The 13,375-nt window shown below is 49.1% G+C and overlaps 1 protein-coding gene across 1 annotated transcript in view; it reads left to right on the top strand.

Annotated features, from left to right (window-relative positions):
- Nucleotides 1–13,375, top strand: part of LOC149325328 (chymotrypsinogen A-like) — a 421,762-nt gene that overhangs the window by 49,154 nt on the left and 359,233 nt on the right. The window lies entirely within an intron of this gene.

Raw genomic sequence — 13,375 nt, 5'->3', positions numbered from 1 at the left:
CGGCCGCCGACAGCTCAAGGTCCTTGGCCACTTGGTCGATTCTGCTGGGATCCAACCCGACCCCGACAAGGTCCGCGCCGTGCGTTCATTTCCTACTCCGCGCTCCTCCGGTGATGTGCGCAGCTTTCTCGGCCTATGTTCCTATTTCCGCCGGTTCATCCAGAACTTTGCGGAAATAGCCCGACCTCTTACCACGCTCCTCAAGAGGGACATCCCGTTCTCTTGGGGACCCCCCCAAGCTGACGCCTTCAGAGCCCTTATCAATGCCCTCACTGCTCCACCTGTGTTGGCTCACTTTGATCCTTCAGCCCCTACGGAACTTCGGACCGATGCGAGCGGCCATGGCATTGGTGCCCTACGTGCTCAGCGGCAACGCAACAAGCTTCGCGTTATTGCGTAAGCTAGCCGTCTCCTTTCTGTGCCAGAGCGCAACTATTCTATCACCGAGCGGGAATGCCTCGCCCTGGTTTGGGCTATTGCAAAATTCCGCCCTTACTTGTTTGGGCACCCTTTCTCTGTTATCACGGATCACCACCCCTTATGCTGGCTTTCTTCGCTCAAAGACCCTACAGGCCGGCTGGGGCGCTGGGCTCTTCGCCTTCAAGTGTACACATTTTGTGTAGTCCACAAGTCCGGCCGCTTGCACCAGGACGCGGATTGCTTGTCCCGTTACCCTGTCGATTCGCCTTCCTCCAACGAATGCGAGGCTGACGCCTGCGTCTTATCCATCTCGGCCTTCCGCAACAGTGCGCAAGAACAGCGCTTGGATTCTTCGCTACGTTCCCTCATCGACCGCCTCACTGCCTACCGCTGTGATGCGTCCCTCGCCCCGTTTGTGCTCCATGAGAACGTCCTCTACCGGCGCAATATGCGGCCTGACGGCGCTGACCTCTTGCTCGTGGTCCCGCAACACCTGCGCCGCAGCGTCCTTGAGCAGCTTCATGACGTTCCCACGGCCGGTCATCTTGGAGTCTCCCGCACCTACGACAGCGTGCGCCGCCGCTTCTTTTGGCCCGGTCTATACCGTTCTGTCCGCCGTTATGTGGCCGCTTGCGAGCTGTGCCAACGACGGAAGACGCCCTCGGTTCTCCCTCCCGGACACCTTCAGCCGATTCCCATCCCCGAAGACCCGTTTTCCCGTGTCGGCCTCGACCTGCTCGGCCCTTTTCCGGTGTCTGCTATGGGAAACAAATGGATCGCGGTCGCGACGGACTACTCCACGCGCTACGCTATTACGCGAGCGATCCCAACCAGCTGCGCAACTGATGTCGCTGACTTTCTCCTGCACGACGTCATACTCCACCACGGTGCTCCCCGTCACCTGCTCACCGATCGCGGCCGCTGCTTTCTTTCCAGAGTGGTCGCCGAACTGCTCCGCTTCTGCTCCGTCCGTCATCAATTCTCCACGGCCTACCATCCGCAGACGAACGGGCTCACTGAACGTCTGAACCGTACCCTCACCAACATGATTTCCATGTACGTCTCCGACCATCACCGCGACTGGGATATTAGCCTCCCATTTGTTACATTCGCCTACAATTCTACGCTTCACGATACAGCCGGTTTCTCCCCTTTTTATCTGCTCTTTGGCCGCGATCCTTTGCTGCCCTTCGACAGTGTGCGGCCCGCCACCGCCTCCACGAGTCCTTACGCTCGGGACGCCATCGCTCGCGCCGACGCTGCCCGTCTTGTCGCCCGCCAGCGGCTGTCAGCCTCCCAAGTCAATCAGAAACGACGTCATGACTGTCGCCGTCGTGAAGTCACCTACTCTCCTGGCTCTCTTGTTTTACTCTGGGTCCCTTCCCGCCGTGTGGGCCTTTGTGAAAAACTGCTTCCCCGATATACAGGCCCTTATCGGGTCGTACGTCCGGTGACCGCGGTGACTTACGAGATCACCCCGCTACATCCGCCATCCCCGGCCGCTGCACCCCGCACCGACATCGTCCATGTGTCCCGCCTCAAACCTTACAACTCGCCGTCTAGCTGGCCTGTGTAGTGCGCACCGGGACAGTGCTTTTGCCGCGAGGGGGGTCATGCTACGGACGCTGGGAGGACGACGAAGTGGTTTTGTTAGGAAGACGACGCTGAGGTGCGAGCTTGTGTGCTGTGAGACTACTCCAAGCCGTCGGTCCCTTGCGTAGCAGATTACCTCTGCTGTTTCTATTGCTGCTTCTAGCCGCCACGTATCAATATAATTGTGCTTGTGTGTCAATAAACCTTCACTTGGAAGTAAGCGCTCGTGTTTTCCAAGTCTATTCTCTGTCCGTGTTTTTTTTTTTTTGCGCTCGTTCGTGTCTGCTATGAACCAACTAGCCCAAAGGTCTGTGCTCCAATAAGATATCGGCAATTATGCATGAAATTTTGATGTATGAAAAGCAGTAATGTGTTCTTCACAATCATTAAAATGCTAAAGATGATGAGCTGGCTAAAATGCACTACGTCAGCCTCAATAATACATTACTATTTTGTTTAACCATTTTATTTTTTTGAACTGCAGAATGCACAGAGGCTATTGTATAGGTTGGTTTGGTTTGTGGGGTTTAACGTCCCAAAGCGACTATGGCTATGAGAGACGCCGTAGTGGAGGGCTCCGGAAATTTCGACCACCTGGGGTTGTTTAACGCTATTGTATAAGGCTATTGTATAGTCATAAAGCTCACTGAATGTAAAGATTTAAATATATTCTGCAGATTCCAACACAGCTGCCACTGTAGTATCAATTTATATTCAACCCTAATATACAGTGTGTGCAAGACATTTTGGCAGCATGCCTACAATGTGTTATTCTAGCTAGGAAGGAGCAGAACAGCACAGGCTTTCGGATAAATAGTGTAGACGACCTTGGAATTTTGCGTGAATAGACTTACGGGTGCTGACGTTCTACATCTTTCTAACCGCCATCATGGCATCATATTGTCACGTTGTAGTGACGGCAGTCCAGCGGTCAGGAAGACACCAACCAGTCTTGGAAACGAAGCTGTTTATTTGGGCTGACTTGCGCCCGCAAAAGAACTGAATCACTCGGCGGCGGCGTAAGCAACAAGCGTGCTCGTCGGTCGTCGAACTACGAATGCCCGCTGCTCGTGGCATCGTTCAATTTAAAGCCGGCTAGGAAACTTCGAGATAACAGGTCGAGATCATCTAGAGTAATCTAGAAACACGTAGACGAAGCTGTTCATGGCTGTGAACAATCGAGATTAGTCCGGTCGCTTCTTGCGTCAGGAACAAAAATGATAACACCCCTTTTCTGCGGCCTTGCGCGAATATCGGGCGCTACAATGATACGTGGCATTACCCCCCTCCCAAAGAAGCATCGTCTCGATGCTTTAAAATGAAAATAAACACGGAGAATGCGAACTTCGAGTCCTTTAGCGTTCGTAATAAGGTTTAAGGCGTACGACATGTACGACTTCCGGGCGTGGGCGGCGTCGCTGAGATGCTGTCGTGCCGTCGGGGATGACTTCATAGTCGAGGTCACCGATGCAACGGAGAACCCTGTACGGGCCAAAGTAGCGTCGCAGCAACTTTTCACTCAATCCGCGGCGGCGAACTGGCGTCCATATCCAAACCCGATCACCTGGCTTGTAATGCGTGTCTCGTCGGCGCAGATTGTAGCGTCGGGCGTCGGTGTGCTGCTGGTCTTGAATGCGAAGCCGTGCAAGTCTTCGGGCTTCCTCGGCGCGATGAAGGTAGGCGGCGACGTCGAGGTTGTCTTCGTCGGAAACGTGCGGGAGCATTGCGTCGAGTGTTGTTGTGGGCTTCCTGCCGTATACTAGCTGGAATGGAGTAAACCTGGTTGTCTCCTGGGTGGCAGTATTATAGGCGAAGATCACGTAGGGCAGAATAGAGTCCCACGTCTTGTGTTCGGCGTCGATGAACATGGAGAGCATGTCTGCGATGGTCTTGTTCAGACGCTCTGTGAGTCCGTTGGTTTGCGGATGATAGGCAGTTGTCCTCCGATGACTTGTCTGGCTGTACTTTAAAATGGCTTGCGTCAGTTCCGCTGTAAATGCTGTTCCTCTGTCTGTGATTAGTACTTCGGGTGCGCCGTGTCGGAGGAGAATTTGTTCGACAAAAAATTTTGCAACTTCTGTTGCGGTACCACTAGGCAACGCTTTTGCTTCGGCGTAGCGGGTCATGTAGTCGGTGGCCACGATGATCCACTTGTTACCTGATGATGAAGTAGGAAAGGGGCCGAGTAGGTCCATCCCGATTTGCTGAAAGGGTTTAGTTGGCGGTGGTATGGGGTTCAGGAGTCCGGCTGGTCTAGTCGGAGGCGTTTTGCGTCGTTGACACTCACGGCACGTTTTCACGTAATGCGAAACGTCGGTAGCTAGCCGCGGCCAATAGTACTTCTCCTGGATGCGGTGCAACGTGCGAGCAATCCCGAGATGCCCTGCAGTCGGCTCATCATGACATGCCTGCATAATTTCTTGCCTGAGATTTTTGGGCACGACAAGAAGATGCACTGTCCTGTTGGGCGCGAAGTTCTTCTTCAGAAGGACATTATTGTGAAGGACGAAGGACGACAGTTGGCGCTTGAACCCTCGGGGAGGCGATGCGGTCTTGCCTTGCAGATAATCAACCAGGCTTTGCAACTCAGGATCCGAGCGCTGCTGCTGCGCGAAACTGCTCGCGCTTACCGGTCCTAAGAAAGCGTCGTCGTCTTCCTCTTCCGGTGCTGCGTCGACGGGGGCTCGCGACAAGCAGTCTGCGTCGGAATGCTTGCGGCCAGATTTGTAGACTACGGTTATGTCGAATTCTTGAAGGCGCAGGCTCCAACGAGCAAGGCGGCCGGAGGGATCTTTCAAATTGGCTAGCCAGCACAGAGCATGGTGATCGCTCACAACCTTGAATGGTCGTCCGTACAGGTAGGGGCGAAATTTCGACGTGGCCCAAATAATGGCGAGACATTCTTTCTCGGTGGTCGAGTAGTTGGCCTCGGCTTTCGACAGTGAACGGCTAGCGTACGCGATAACCTTCTCTTGTCTGCCATTTTTCTGAACGAGGACCGCTCCTAAGCCCACACTGCTTGCATCGGTATGAACTTCGGTTTCGGCGTTTTCATCAAAGTGCCCGAGCACAGGAGGGGACTGTAAGCGGCGCTTCAGCTCGTTGAAAGCTTCCTCTTGTGGCCTTTCCCATTTAAAAGGCACGTCAGCCTTGGTAAGTTGAGTCAAAGGTTCAGCGATGCGCGCAAAGTTCTTGACGAATCGTCGGTAATAAGCGCACAATCCAAGGAATCTGCGTATAGCCTTCTTGTCATTAGGCTGTGGAAACTCTGCGATCGCAGCCGTCTTCTGGGGGTCTGGGCGAACTCCATCCTTGCTTACGACGTGACCAAGGAACAGCAGTTCCTCGTAGGCGAAGTGGCACTTCTCTGGTTTCAGTGTCAGGCCTGAAGACTTGATCGTTTCCAGCACTATCCGAAGCCTTCTGAGGTGGTCTTCAAAGCTTGAGGAGAAGACAACAACGTCATCTAAGTAGACTAGGCAAATCTGCCACTTCAAGCCTGCGAGCACCGTATCCATTACTCGCTGGAACGTCGCTGGGGCAGAGCAGAGGCCGAATGGCATCACCTTGAACTCGAAGAGTCCGTCTGGCGTGATGAACGCAGTCTTCTCGCGATCTCTTTCGTCGACTTCAATTTGCCAGTAGCCGCTCTTCAGGTCCATCGATGAGAAGTACTTAGCGTTGCACAGCCGATCCAATGTATCGTCGATGCGGGGGAGGGGGTAGACATCCTTCTTCGTAATGCTGTTCAGGCGGCGGTAATCGATGCAGAAGCGAAGGGTGCCGTCTTTCTTTTTCACTAGGACGACTGGTGCTGCCCAAGGGCTCCTCGATGGTTGGATGACGTCGTCACGAAGCATTTCCTCAACTTGCTTGCGGATAGCTTGGCGTTCTAGCGGCGATACGCGGTAAGGGCTCTGCCGCAGTGGTCGGGCGTGTTCGTCTGTGACAATGCGGTGCTTGGCAAGGCTGGTTCGTCGCACATTCGATGCTGATGAGAAGCAGTCGCTGTACTTTTGAAGAAGGCTGCGTATTTGGTCTTGTCTGCTCCGGGTTAATGCTGGGTTGATATCAAACGTTGGTCGATGGCCTTGGTCAGATGGTTCTACGGGTTGGTCGGGTAGGGCAAATATGTCTCTGATGTCTGCCAGCTCGTCGAGGAAAGCGATCGTCGTACCTTTGTTTAGATGCCGGTATTCTTCGGTGAAGTTGGTTACCAACACCTGGGCTTGGCCATGTCGGATTTCGGCGACTCCCCTTGCGACGCCCAATCCTCGATCCAGGAGTAACTGGGTGTTCCCCTCGATGACGCCTTCGGCATTTTGGATGTCTCCAGTACCTATGCAGGCGAGGACACTTGATCGGGGCGGCACGCTCAATGCTTCGTCGAGGACGTTTAAGGCAACGTGATGAGTCGCGCTCGTCGCAACAGGTATGGCTTTTTCCGTGGAAAGTTTGATCGACTTAGATCGAAGGTCGATGATCGCTCGATGTTCATTCAGGAAGTCCATTCCCAAAATCACGTCTCGCGAGCACTGCTGTAGGATCAGAAAGGTTGTCGCATAGGTTCTCCCGTTCACAGTAACTCTCGCGGTGCAGCGTCCTGACGGCGTAATCAGGTTGCCACCTGCGGTGCGGATCAGCGGGCCATCCCAAGTTGTTGTTACCTTCCTGAGTCGGACAGCGAGTGGCCCACTCATGACGGAGTAGTCAGCTCCGGTGTCCACCAAGGCAGTAACCGCGTGATCGTCGATCATAACTTCAAGGTCACTTGTCCGCGTTTTCGCATTGCACGTTGTCTTCGGTGTACGATCTCGGCTTCGTCGAGTAGTGAGGCTGTGGTCGGCGTACTCCGACGTTACTTCACTGGGCAGCGGTAAAAGCTTCAGGTCTGGCCGCGGCGTTGTCGTCGTCGGTGCCGTCGTTGTCGTCGTCGGTGTCGTCGGTGTTGTCGTCGGTGTTGTCGTCGTCGATGTTGTCGTCGTCGATGTTGTCGTCGTAATTGAGGCATGGTCTTGAGTACTCGTCGATGGAGGATCTTTATCATTGCGCTTAGAAGCAACCTCACCTCCAGAGGCTGCTTTATTTAGTTTAACCTTCGGGGGCTGGGGGAGCGTCCACGCACGGCGTAACCTCGGCTAGGAGATACAAAGCGCTGGGACGATGGCGACGGGGAACGTGATAGGCGGCTCGGCGATGAGTATTCTTCCCGACGCAAAAACTCCTCGATTTCGGCTGGTCGCTGGCCGGGTCGGGGTCGTGGAGCGTCGTAAGAGAACCCTCGGATGCCCAGTCTCCTGTATGGGCAGTGCCGGAGGACGTGACCGGCTTCGCCACAGTGGAAGCATAGTGGGCGGCGCTGGTCGGGAGTTCTCCACTCGTCGCATTTCCTCGGCTGCGCGCGTCGCTCGTAGGATGGGCGGGTTGGGGCGAGTGGGCGGCGGTCCAACGCAGCTGGCTGAGGGCGATAGGGGCTTGGGTCCCGTCGTCGAGGTGCAGGACGGCGCACAGCTGCGGCGTAAGTCATGGCTGGGGGCTGCAGAGGCTGCGTGGGTGTCGGCGTCACACCCAAGGCCTGTTGAACTTCGTCCCGGATTACGTCAGTAAGTGGTGAAACCTGCGGCTGCGTTCCATTTGGCAGCAATCGTCGGAGCTCTTCTCGTACTACTTGGCGTATAACCTCCCGCAGGTTATCGTTGTTAGCGGCGTCCAGGCAGTTTGCTGAAAAAACGCGCTGCTGGCGCTCATATTGGCGGGCTCGGGCGTCAAGTGTTTTTTCCATCGTGGAGGCCTCTTCTATGAATTCCGCCACGGTTTTCGGTGGGTTCCGTACGAGGCCGGCAAAGAGTTGTTCTTTAACTCCTCGCATAAGCAGCTTGACCTTTTCTTCTTCCTTCATGTTCGAGTCGGCACGCCGGAAGAGACGCTTCATCTCCTCAGTGTACACTGCAACGGTCTCGTTTGGGTGTTGTATGCGAGACTGTAGCAGCTGCTGGGCTCTCTCCTTTCTCACGACGTTTGTGAAAGTCTTGAGAAGCTGCTCTTTGAAGGTTGCCCAATTCGCGAGGCTGGCTTCCTCATTCTCAAACCAGACTCTTGCTGGTCCCTCCAGGGCAAAGAAGACGTACCTAAATTTCATGGCATCGTCCCAGTTGTTAAAGACAGCCACTCGGTCGAACTGCTCCAGCCATTCTTCGGGGTCGGCGCCAGGCGAAGCGTCGAAGGTTGGTGGCACCCGGGGCTGCTGAAGAATGATTGGAGTCATCGTCTGGGGCAAGCTCATGGTAGATGTTGCTGCTGGCTTTAGCTTCCGGGTAGGGTCCGGCAGAATCCCGAACTCAGGTTCGTCCCCTTGCAGGCGTCGGCTTGCGCGGTGGACTGGACTCAGGTCCTGCGGTAGATGACTCAAAGGGCTGGCGTCACGACTTGTAGGGGGTGTCCGGAACATGGGAGGCTACCCAGCACCTCCACCAGATGTCACGTTGTAGTGACGGCAGTCCAGCGGTCAGGAAGACACCAACCAGTCTTGGAAACGAAGCTGTTTATTTGGGCTGACTTGCGCCCGCAAAAGAACTGAATCACTCGGCGGCGGCGTAAGCAACAAGCGTGCTCGTCGGTCGTCGAACTACGAATGCCCGCTGCTCGTGGCATCGTTCAATTTAAAGCCGGCTAGGAAACTTCGAGATAACAGGTCGAGATCATCTAGAGTAATCTAGAAACACGTAGACGAAGCTGTTCATGGCTGTGAACAATCGAGATTAGTCCGGTCGCTTCTTGCGTCAGGAACAAAAGTGATAACAACCCTTTCCTGCAGCCTTGAGCGTGAACGAACAAACCCAATGATACGTGGCAATATTCCCCGGAAGATGCCCGTTCAATCTTATCCGACGCTAAAGGTCTGTCTGCCATCCACTTCAATGCCCGTAGCCTACGGAAGAATTACGATAACATAACAGTGTATTGGAACTATGTACCAGCAAGCCCAAAAAGCCACGATAACCGCTTTGCTTACTTCCCTTCAGCATCAATTTTCCATCATCTCATTTTCTGAAACTTGGCTATCATTTCTTGATAAAGATTTGTATGCTTTTCCACGCTATTCATGCGAATGCGCACACCGTGTTGATAACCCCTATGGCGGTTCGGCTATCTACATTTCAAAGCACATTGCTTACAAAAGACGTCTTGATTTGTGTTTGAATGTGAATAAATGTGAACCGGTTTGGACAGAAATTGATTGCCGATCTACTGGTGACACAGAGAAGGTTATATACGGCGCTATTTATAGGTCTCCTTCAATACTGGGACCATTACTGTTCTTACTATTCATTAATGATCTACCTATCGCACTAAACCACACAAAATGCGTATTATATGCGGACGATACAACCATTTACGCTTCAGACAAATCCACCACCACACTTCAGCATAAACTTAACATAGACCTAAATAATATCAGCCAGTGGTGCAAAAATAACATGTTGCAAATGAACCCCAAAAAAAAACAACTTTCATGCTATTTCACTCTCCTCTCAGAATCATAAATATTCCACCATCACTAACACTTGATAGCCATGCACTGCATATTTCCGAATCTTTCAGATTCCTTGGGGTCACTTTAGATAAGCACTTGAAGTTTCATCTCCATGTCCAATCACTCATGCATAAGGTTTCCTTCGGCATTCATATCATAATCAAAACACGTGCATACTTTCAACCGCACCTCTTACGTTCATTATATTATGCATATATCCACAGTCACCTTAGCTACTGTTTGTCCTGCTGGGGAAATACATATTTCACTCACATTGAAAGACTTCAGCGCCTTCAGAATCAGGCCATCAGGCTCATGTCATTCAGTTCATTCCTAACACACTCTTTACCACTTTATCATAGCTTGCGCATACTTCCACTTCAACAGTTATTCACTGTGAAATTATCCATCATTATCTACAAGGTAATTAATCATCATGCTCATATTGATGGCTTTCCTGATCAGCTTATAAATACTAAATCTACTAGGTTTCAACAGCGTAATAATCTTCTTCTACCTAAAGTGAGGACTAATTATGGAAAATTTACCACAATATTTGCCGGCATATCCTGTTGGAATACTTTGCCATGCGAAATTAAAGCGTCTTTTACTGTTCACTCATTTCATCACCGCATTAAAGAGTACTTAATTAATTTCCTGTGTAGTTCACATGCCTAAACAGTAGTAATCCTTGTTTAAAGTCTCATTTTCTTTGGATTATGTTTCAAAGTTGTTGCTGTATATACTTTTTGTTCCGTTTTTCACACATAACATTGTAAATTTTTTTTGTAGATTGTTTATTTATGCTAATTGATACACTGCCTTCCATTCTTTGCAATTTTACCCCACTTGATTTGCTCTAGGAGGTCCCCCCGACAGTCGTGTACTATGGGACCTCCTTCTGTACTGATTTTATTGTATTTGTATTACTATGTGCGTTTTAAATAAACTTGAAACTTGAAACTTGAAACTTGAAATGATGCGTCTTAATTTTGCCACGCTTTTGAACTAGCACTCCATAAACTATCACTCGAAAATAAAAATGTCTTCATTATGGGAGATTTGAATATTAATATGCTAGACATGACTAATCACATCTGCGTCGACTACACGACCTGTTTCTACAGTTATGGTTACGCAAATTTAATTAGCACCCCTACGCGTTGTACTGACCATGGCTCGCATTCATTACTTGATCATATTCTTTCGAATTTTCCCACTGCTCCTCCGGTTGGCGTGATAGAATGTGATGTCACTGATCATTTTCGGGTATTTCTTTGCGCACTATCATCTCGCTGTAGTAACAACATGTCTACAAGGAAGTCAGTTTTTGATAGCGGAAAATATTTTGAAGCCATGTCTAATACTGATCTTTCATACATTTTGGGTCTCTCGAACCCAGAAGTGGCTGTACTGGAGCTGTCGAACATAATTTCATCAGCAATCAATAAATACACATCGCTCCAATCATCCACGAGAAAATATGTTACCCTCATTTCCCCATGGATAACTACTGCTCTGTTAAACTCTCTGAAGAAAAAAGAAAACATGTATAACAAAACTAAACACCAGCCGTTCAATCTGCGTCTTAAATTAAGATATAAAAGGTATTCCAGTGTACTAACATCGCTTCTAAAGAAAGCTAAACGATGTTATTATGAAAACCAGTTATCCAGACATACTAACAATTCTAAACGAAAATGGCAGCTGCTTGACGAATTTCTGAACATTCGTAAGTCACCTAATGTTGTTAAATCTATTTTCCACAGTGGTGTTACTTTATCTGATCCCGAGGAAATGGCGAATACATTTAGCAATTATTTTTTTAATTCACCTAATTATCCTTTCTCTTCGTTATGCACACCTTCTCTTGAGCGCTGCCCTCACTCCTTTTTTCTTACCCCCACGTGTCCAGACGAAGTTCTATCTGTATTTGCTAATTTAAAGTCGACCCGCCCCGGCGTTGACAATATCCATGAAAAGCATGTGAAAAGTATCCGATCATTGCTTGCACCACTGCTCAGCCACATCTGAAATCTCGTTTTTAAATCTGGCAGTTATCCCAAGCAGCTCAAGATAGCGAAAATAATACCTGTCTTCAAAAAAGGTGATCCAGCTTTGCCAAATAATTATCGTCCGATTGCAATTCTTCCTTTTTTTGACAAAATATTAGAAAAAGTAATTGAAGTAAGGTTGTCTAGATATATTGAAAAATTTAACATATTGACAGATAGTCAACACGGCTTTCGGCGCGCACTATCTACAGATACTGCAATAGCTCCTCTCATAGATTCCGTTAGGCTGGCAATTTATAAAGGAATGTTCTCAGGAGCAGTTTACATAGATTTTAGCAAAGCATTTGATTCCATTGATCACTCCATCTTGTTTCACAAATTGGTTCCTATGGTACCACTGGACCTGCCCTAATGCTCTTGAAGAGCTTTCTCTGTGACCGAGAGCACATAGTTTCTATTAATGTCCATACATCTAACATAGCTTTAATTAACAAGGGTGTTCCACAAGGCTCAATTGTTGGCCCTGTATTGTTTTTACTCTATATTAATGATTTACCATCCTGTTTAAAGAATTGCAACAGTATACAATACGCAGATGACTACCTTGCTATCATCGCACCAGGACATTAATCAGCTGATACTTAACCTACAGAATGATCTTAATTCTCTTGAGCGCTGGTGCCACATTAACCGCCTGACCGTGAACGTCACTAAAATTTGTTTTAAGATTTTCCATCCCCCTCAGAAGCCATTGCCCATCACACCACTTCTATACCTCAATTCTGCTGCTATTTCGTCGCAAGATCGAGTTTCTTTTCTGGGTGTTATCATTGACCCTCACTTAAAATTCCATCATCATGTAGCTGAAACGAGCAAGAAAATTTCTTCTGGGTTACGCGCACTAATTAAAGCCCGGAGCTATTTTCAAATCCAAACTTTATTATCTCTTTACTACGCATTCATCCACAGCCACTTAAACTACGGTATCTCATCTTGGGGTAACGCCTATCATATTCATCTCTAGCCTTTAAGGGCAAAAGCAAGCCATGCGCATCATAACCTATACCCCTCGAATGTCCCCCTCCCGCATTTTGTTCATAGATTTAAACGTTCTACCTATCTCGGCCCTTTATTTTTACAACATTGGTATCCTATTTAAGATTCTTCATCATCATCTCCCGCTAAGCATATTTTCTCCCGGCATGATCATGAGCAACATCGTCACATGTTTTGCGCTGCGTAATAACTTTTTACTACCTAAGGTCAGAACTAACTACGGGAAACAATGCCTTCATTTTTCATCCGTATCATTTTGGAAACTCTTTGAACATAGACATCAAACAATCTAATACGCTTTCTTTATTCAAGGTCAAACTAAAGCTTTTCCTTCTTAATTTGTATTTTATTTTGTTATTGATCCTATGTATCGCGCCATCTGTGAGTGTTTTACTGTACATTATCCTTCATTACACTGTTTGTATTTCAATATTTCAGTAACTAATATTACACTATGTACCTATATTTCTTCTGTGCGTCACTAATTAATGTGTTGTGTAGTTTATATTATGTTGCATTGAAATTTATTTTCATGGGAGGTCCCGCCCGCGGTCTTGTACCATGGGACCTCTCGCTGTATACAATTCAAACTTTTATTGTATTCAATAAATTTTCAACTTCAACTTCAACTTCAATGCATATCTTATTTATGCCTTGCAGGCGGTGACAGGGCCAAAACTCCAATTTCTTGACCTGGTTGCAAGCTAGCCAGGATCCGTACATGACAGCCGCATATTTGACAACAGTCGTGTACGGG

Source organism: Amblyomma mixtum, chromosome 10, assembly GCF_055824585.1.
Source record: "Amblyomma mixtum isolate Tamu chromosome 10, ASM5582458v1, whole genome shotgun sequence".
NCBI lineage: Eukaryota > Metazoa > Arthropoda > Arachnida > Ixodida > Ixodidae > Amblyomma > Amblyomma mixtum.
The sequence above is the reverse complement of the archived record's forward strand: the minus strand, read 5'-3'. Positions and strand labels throughout refer to the sequence as shown.